Source organism: Anolis carolinensis, chromosome 3, assembly GCF_035594765.1.
Source record: "Anolis carolinensis isolate JA03-04 chromosome 3, rAnoCar3.1.pri, whole genome shotgun sequence".
Lineage (NCBI taxonomy): Eukaryota > Metazoa > Chordata > Lepidosauria > Squamata > Dactyloidae > Anolis > Anolis carolinensis.
The window spans coordinates 127,692,092-127,701,006 of NC_085843.1; positions in this window are offsets into that span (position 1 = coordinate 127,692,092).

The following is an 8,915-nucleotide window of genomic DNA, read 5'->3' on the forward strand; positions in this document are numbered from 1 at the left end:
GCCTCTCTGATCGCTTTAAGGAGAGCATTCCAGAGTTGGGGGGCCACTACCGAGAAGGCCCGTTCCCTCGTCCCCACCAGTCACACTTGGGACGATGGTGAGAGCAAGAGTAGAGCCTCCCTGGCCGATCTCAAGGCTTCGTAGGGGGAGACGCGATCACAGAGATAGGCAGGGCCCAAGCCGTGTAGGTAAGTACCTGCACCTTGAATTGGGCCCGGCAGTTTATCGGCAGCCAGTGAAGCTGCTTCAAATTTTATACTACTGCAGCTCTGCATTTCAACAGAATAAATGGTGGCAGTCATTATGTTCATATATCAGGATTCTTAAAATCCTCCCCCCAAAATGCAGGTTCACCCGCAGGTAGAGTTTAAAAAGCCTGGAACATCTCCCCCCAAAAATCAGAAAAACAAAACCAGTTTCCACCTTTGTTTTTCCCCAAAGATTTTTTCTACACTTACAAAAATTGGGGGGAAAGGGAATAATTTCTTTTAGAATGATAAATACAATGTTGAAGACAAAGCTTTTATATCTTGAGTGCTCGAAAATCATTTCTAAAAACTATGTAAGAAAAATATTACATCTAAGACAATGTACAGTAACAGATCGCTATAACTGCCATTGAACTGCATTATATGAGCCTACACTGACCATATGATGCAGTTTTAAACAACATTATATAGCAGTATAGATGGGCCTCACGCTTCCAAGCAATGGCTTGGAGGAAGATGCAAACTCCACCAGTCTTATTAATGCACAGAGTGTCAATCACATAAAGTGCAGAATATGAACTAATGCTTTTATATGGGACTTCTGCATATGGCCACCATGGTTAGTTGTAGCATTTCCCCAACTTTATTTTCTTGGAAAAGATCCCACTGACCATAGCTGTTTATGATTGAGGGCCATATAACCCAGAATATCAAGGCAGAATAACCCATAATATCTTATTTGAACTGGGTTATCTGAGTCCACACTTCCATATATCCCAGTTCAAAGCAGATAATGTGGGATTTTATTCACCTGTGTAGAAGGGGCCTGAATATACTTCTAGGCTATTGGATTGGGTTTAACTAACAGAACAAAAAACACTCTATATCTCTCCAGGAATAGGGTATCTACACACACACATTTTAATTTAGAAGTTGGTGTGGGAAGGGGAGAGAAAGATTGTTTGATTTCAGTTTAGAACGAGTGCGCACACATATAAAAATTGAAAGCATGCTATTTTTTCTGAAGTTAAAAAAATAAACTTGGATCTGAAATCAATATTTATGAATCTGTGATTGACTGACAGATGAGAAAATGATGACAATGCCAGGTCTGAAACATCTACCCAAATGGATTAGCTCTGATTCATACACACGTATATACACTAAATAGGTCAATGAAAAAGTGAAGTCAATCAATTTTTAATAGCACTTAAGATTTTATGATTTTTAAACTTTCCTTTTAATAATTAATCAGAAAAATGAATCTAATTTACACAAGGTGGTGGAAGGTGTTCTGTATCTATTTGATGGTGTTCTTAATGAGGGAATTCAATTAAGGTGGACTTTTCATAATAAATCTGTTAGGATTAATGGAGTCTTTTGATTGGATGAAAACATTTCAGATGGGAAAGATCATGAAGGCAGACTCAGCAGATATGATAGTAAGAGTTCACTCATGTGTGTGTATATGAATACAAAGATACAAAAATATACCACACAAAGAATGTTCTAATTTCAGTTTTATTGGCCTTCCCACTTTTTTCTTTTTCATAAATTTGTAGGATAACATTTCAGTTTTGTTATATTTCAGAAAAGCACTGTATTGAGCTAGGCTTGAAACTTGAGGATTTTTTATGACTGGATATTATATGGTGACCTCACAGTAAAATCTCTACCACATTCTAGTGGTATGTATTTCTTAACATTAGTAATACTAATTGGTACCTTCCAAGATGCTGCAGAGGCAATGCTGGGATAAAGTGTTTCTATTATTAATTTATCACGTATGTCTGTAAGTTTGATCAGATGATTAGTCACATAAATCTTTAATTGACAAGAGGCCAGTTTTGATCACCTAAAGCAAATCTAACCTATTGGTTTGGTTTGTTATATATATTTTAAAGGCTACTTTTATGCAGTTGGGTTGCTGTATTTTTGGGATAATTCATTTTGATGGGTTACTAAACTATTATTATTTAAGATATCCTGTTGAAAAAACACTCAATTTTATTTTGTAATCTGAGGTATTGTCAGTTCATCCCATAGGACTTTCTTATGAGTATGAAGGAGACTTCACAAATCTACCATGATTGAGTTTCAGCGTGAATCAAATGCTAAGCATTTTGATCAGCTATTTTACACATTTAGCTTTGACACACATTAATAATACAGTTTGTGAATGACACACATGTGTATGCTAGCTCAAAGCTTGGAAGTAACTACCGTATATACTCGAGTATAAGCCGACCCGAATATAAGCCGAGGCACCTAATTTTACCACAAAAAAACTGGGAAAATGTTGACTCCAGTATAAGCCGAGGGTGGTAAATTTCAGAAATAAAAATAGATACCAATAAAATTACATTAATTGAGGCATCAGTAGGTTGCCTACTGAATATTTACATAAAGCTCAAATTTAAGATAAGACTGTCCAACTCTGATCAAATCATTATTCTCATCTTCTTCAATGTAAATGTGCTTATGTATCCTTTTAATAATAATAGAGTAAAAATAATAGATGTAATAATAATAATAAGAATAATAATAATAAATACAGGAAAATAATAGATGTAATAATAAATAGAATAAAATAATAAATGCAATAATAATAATAAGATCAGAGTGAAATAATAAATGTAATAATAATAATAATAATAATAATAATAATAATAGAGTAAAATAAATGTAATAGTAGCAATAATAATAGAGAAAAATAATAAATGTAATAATACCAATAATAATAGAGAAAATAATACATGTACCATATATTCTCAAGTATAAGCTGACCCAAATATAAGCCAACCAGGACCCTCACCCGAGTATAAGCTGAGGAGGGCTTTTTCAGTCTTAAAAAAGGGGCTGAAAAACTAGGCTTATACTTGAGTATATACAGTAGTTATTTGTAATTATGCCTTTTCTCAATAATAAAGATATAATGTATAATTTAATGAAATGATATCTTTATTATTGAGAAAAGGCATAACTTGGTAACAATACTCCTTCCATGGGTGTGTATGTGGGTGGGCTTTTCATGCCCCTCAATGCCCCTTCTGTTGTCATTACTATTCAGATTTCTATCTTCCTTTTAAAAATGTTGCCAGTACTTGTGCAATTTTGAGCCTTTGAAATTCTGCAATTGCGCAAGTTTTAATTTTTTTAATTAAAAAAAATCTTTGAAGTGGGCACTTTGTGAATGACCGATTGGGAGGAGACAACAGCTGCCTGTGTGTTAAGGAACACAGCACGTGGTTTACCTATAAATGGGCAAAGGCGCGCATCCTGTGTGAGGGGGGTGAGTAAATTCTCCATTTTCTTTCAAGATGGAACTCCATGGAACTCAACAGGAAAAAGATGCTATCTCCACCCCACTCCACCCCCAACCCTCCCTGGTGTGATGAGGTCCTAAATGACTAAGCATGTGGGTGTGTTTGTGTGTACATACACATATAGTAATTGTCATCAGGCCCTTCCAAGAATATTAAAACCTGCTTGCACATTTACTTGGGTATCAGCTACCCAGAACACATGCAGGGAATTTCAACATATATATTATGCTTGGAAAAATCTTTTGTTTAAACATGTTTCAGTAGCAATAAATGGGGGAATAATCTTTTTTCTCTCTGCAAGTACTTGAGAATCGATAAAAATAAAAATAAGCTGGCTTCTGAAATTGAGTTTCTGATCTCCTCCACTCATGCCTTCCCTAGTGAAAACAATTCTGGCCTCAGAAGTCTCTAGTGACTATTCAAGTTATTTTGACTAGAAGAAGCTGTCCTTATTAATATAAATGACATCCGACACAGTGCACTCCCTGGTCATCAAAGGAAGTCTTGTAGTGCCTTTACAATAGACAGCTTTACTTTCAGATGAGATGTCATAGAATGTGATCCTTGGATTCATGGAGTAAAATATTCAAGCCTTTAGGTATATATGCCAGTCTACTATTGCCATGTACATTGGGCATGTATACCTGAAACTTGAATATTGTACTCTATGCATCCAAAGAAGTGAATTACACACACATGGATAAGATCAAGGTAAAACAGGATGCAGAATAATGGCAATCCGTACATTTTCAAATGGGTAATTAGCCAAAATATTATAGCCTGGATCTACAGTTAGCAGTAGGACTATGCAGTTTTGGTTGTGGACTCTGTGTGCAGAGAGACATCCTTTTGCTCTTTTTTGCCTGGGAAATGCAACAGGTCATCTTAGACACTAGTTAAATGCTCCGGTGCAGTTTTTCATTAGCCAAACCTCTGATTCATTGGCCAACGGGGAGGACTTAGATCTTCTAGCCAGATGCCAAAAGGGCTCATCGTGCTGCCACCATGCTTGCCACTTCCATGGAGGAGGAGATGAGCATATTCAGGGATTGTTGTATTGGCTATGCAATAAAATACAAAAATGTACAAAGAAGTGATGTTTTTATTAGTAACAGGAATAGTGGCCAAGAAGTCACAGAATGAAGAGGCAGGGGCCAGTGAGCTGGAGAAGGAATAACCTTTGACAACACCATATCCAAGGGACACCTGAAGTCTGCCAAATGGCCCTGTCCAAGATCATCAAATGGCAAGTGACTTTTCAGTTACCTGTACTCTTACATTGAATGGATCATTTGGTTTAATTTCACATGGTTAGAAACAGTTGCCACCTAGATCATGATTGTAGATGATCTGTACTAGATTTTGGCAGCTCGCAGTGCCATTGGCCTTGCTATAATTTTGTTCTATGTATCTGGGTTCCTTGAGTAAGAAGTACTGCTTTCAAGTGCTTTTTCTTCTACAGAAAATGATGTTCAAAGTTCATTCCTCTTTCTCATTGCATCTGTCCTGCTGAATTATGTGTGTTGAATTTGAGTATAATGCTTTTGAATACCCACGTAGAAAACATAGAGTGGAGTCACTTGGAGTTTTGTAGCCTGATGCAATTAAATGACATCACACAGTTATATTTTTCCTTTCCTTCTGCTTCACATCTGACAGGGCTCTTCATCATGTATGATGGCCTGAACTAAATGAGTATGAATAAATAGAATTTTAATTCATACAAGATGGAAATATTAATGGTTGGGGCAGTGACTGATGTCCGGATGAGAAATATCCTTCCTTTTAATAGAACTGGACTCTCCCAGGATTGCAGCTTGGGAAAATGCCTAGATTTGCATTCTTCTTTGGACATGCAGAAAAAGTGAGGCATGAGTCCTATCCCCCTAGCTTTGACTGGTTCACCAGAAATGTCCCATTAGGAAAGCTAAGGCTCTAAGTCACTTCCATGGACACTTGTAATTTCTGCCCATCTTTTGATAATGCAGCCTATATAGAATGTAGTGTTTTTAAATTGCCCTGGTTCCTTATTTGTATCACAGTCCAGGTCATTTTAGTCATCATTAATTTCCTGGGTTTTGTGATATCTGTGGCAATACTCCCCTCCTGAATCTAGTACAATAGTGGTTGATTTTGCAATGATGGTTTCCTTAACTGACTGAATTAAAGTTGTCTTCCACAAAGAATGCACCTACACTGCAGAATTAATTCAGTTTGACATTTATTACTTTAACAAGCATGGGTCAATACTGTCCTGGAAATTGTAGTTTGGTGAGGCATCAGTATTCTTTGGCAGAGAAGACTAAAGACCTCAAAAAACGACATCTTCCATGATTCTATAGCATTGAGCCATACCAGTTAAAGAAGTGTCAAACTGTATTCGTTCTACAGTGTACAAAATGCACCTATACAATGAAGTCTCTTCAGCCGGATAAACTCTTGCTTTATTTGTTTGTTACATTTCTGTCCCCTGCTTTTACTTTTAAAGAGGTCAAGGTAACTCGTGCATGGTTCTGCTCGCTTTACCTTCATAACAATGCAGTGAAATAGGCTGGAGTGACTGGCTGGCCCAGCATCGCTTAATGAGTGTCACGGCTGAGTGGGGACTTGAACCTGGATCTCCCACTGGCTTTCTGATAAAATACTATGCAAGGGAGATCTGTCAGGCTCAATTGTTATTTACACGTAATTAGTGAAAGCTCATCGCTTTCACAAAGTGTTTTATGACCTTAGCGCTTTTTATTACCCTTTAGAGTTCCACATTTTATTGCTAGGTTGCTTCTGCTAGTTTTAGGTGTTCTAGTTTTTGCATTTGACTGATTTGGCTATTATGATCGATCCATTATCCTCTTGATTCCTGCATGATTGATCCTTTAAAAAACAAAAAGCTGCTATAATAGCAATTTTTACTAATTTTCACTGATTTTTAAAAGGGGAGGAATAATAAAGTTTTTTTTTAAACCTAAGCTTTTGCAAAAGCAATGAAGTGTGAAATGCACAAATACGCCTTAATCAAGGAGATGTTTCTGCTAAACCATTTAAACCAATGGGTTCCTGCTAATTGGGCAAAAAGGGAAAAAATCATGTTCTCCATTCTTAGGGCTATAAAAATGGTTCATCTGTTCAGTCGCAGGCCATTTAATTTTGGATGCATCATTGCCAGTTGGTAACAGTAATTAGCATTCCCTGTACTGTGGCAGCTTCCCTGAAGCTATGCTAAGTAGGGTTGCCCTTTTGTGTGGAAACATAAGCAGGGTTGTGCAAATGAGTCTGGCCACCCATCTTAGAGACAGACGCTCCAGCTACTGTTTCTTGGCTCAGGACCGGGTACCTTCAATGCCCACCTGCAGATCTTATTTACTGATTATTAATGACAGGAACTGTCGGCAACTTTGAAAGGCACAGCATGGCAACATGAAGCTTCAGTCCCAAACTATCCTCCACAGGGCAGCCGTTTCTTTGAATGACATCTGATTTTAATTTCCCCCCTCTTCCTCATCTCTTCTCCTAATCCATGTTTTTGGGAAGTGAAAGGTGAGATGTGTTTATTCCTGGGAATCTGCAATATGTGTTTGCTTTTTTGGTTTAGTATTGCAATGAAATTTGCAGCATGATTAATTTAAGATCTCCAAAGAGCCTCAATATTCCATCAAACTGAACAGGATTTGCTAGCAATGCCATGTGCTATGGTTGCCTTGCCTTTGCACACCCTCCAGCTGATTTGGCAAGCACAAAAATATTAATCTTCTGTCTTGCTTTTTTAGCTGATTTTGAAATGTCCCTGTTTCTCTCTCCTTCTCCCACTTCCCCCAGTCGTGCAATGGGTTAAACCCTTGTGCCAGCAGGACTGCTGACTTAAATGTTGGCGGCTTGAATCTGGGGAGTGGGGTGAGCTCCCATCTGTCAGCTCCAGCTTCCTATGCAGGGACATGAGAGAAGCCTCCCACAGGATGGTACAACATCTGGGTGTCCCCTGGGCAACGTCCTTGCAGACGGCTAATTATCTCACACCAGAAGCAACTTCTGACATGGGCCACCACTATTCATCCCCATATCAAATTCACAGGCAATATCAATTCCAACAGTGTAGCAAATGTGAATGTAAAGGTTATTCAAGATAACAATAAACTGATAGTCAACAATTACCGAAAACTCTCCAACAGAAATGCATTTTTACATTATAGCAGTTACCATAGTTTACCTCTAAAAAACAACTTACCATTTGCACAGATGTTAAGACTCAAACGTAACTGCACCCTACCACAAGACTTTGAATATAATTTGGAAACAGTGAAAAATCAAGTGGCCTCGAGAACCACTATATTAGAAGACAAGATCAGACCTAGAGATAACAAAGTAGAGTGCTCTCTTACATTGACCAACTTATCTAAACATGTAATAAAAACAGTGAGAAAATACTGGAATTTGGTAAGTGACATACCAGGTTGTGAACATCCCCTCTTATTGCCCACAGTAAAACACAAAACATCAGACATCTTGATTCATTCAGATTTAGATTCCAAACAATACATTACTAAATCCAACTTGATAGGTAATTTCGCTTATCACCATTGCTCCATATGTCCACAATTCATACAAGCAAAGTTTTTTAAGAATCATCACACTAAATTTCAATATGAAATAAACCATTTTGCTACTTGCTCCACTGAGGAGGTAATTTATGCAATTACGTGTCCCTGCTCATTAATGTACAAAGGCCAAACGGGCAGGGAAGTCAAACTCCTCATTACAGAACATAAAAGCAAGATCAGGAAATATTCTATTGATTTGATTTTCTATAAGCATTTTGAAGATTTAAAACACAATCTGGATTCACTCTTGGTCCAGATTTTAGAGGTTGTCACACCTTCCAAGGACATTGATTTCCAGACGAAGCTCCTACAATGTGAATCCTTTTGGATTTTCACGCAATGCACATTAGACATGTATTCTGAGTGTTGATTGATACCATACTTCTGTTTCCTGTTGCTCATACCATTCTGATCAGCTATTATAGCCATCAAAATAGAAAATATTAAGCTCCAGTATCAGAATGTGTCTATCTAAGGCATGTTTTTCAGCCTGGGAACCAAATTCCAATTTGATTATGAAAATTAATCATATTATTAAGCAATAAATGTAAACATTGGATTAAATCATCCATAACATTAAATGTTTTTAAAACTACATTTGGAAAGCTAAATTACCATCAAAAGATAAGGAGTGATTAAGGCAGAAGTGCCTCAGAGGAGACCACAGTCCAGCAATGGACTACAAGCACAGAGCCGGGCCAGAGTAGAAACATTAGAGCCAATGTTAATTCTTTCCTAATTTGGACATGATCTCAGCAAGTATACAAAGTGCAGCACATCCTTGCTCA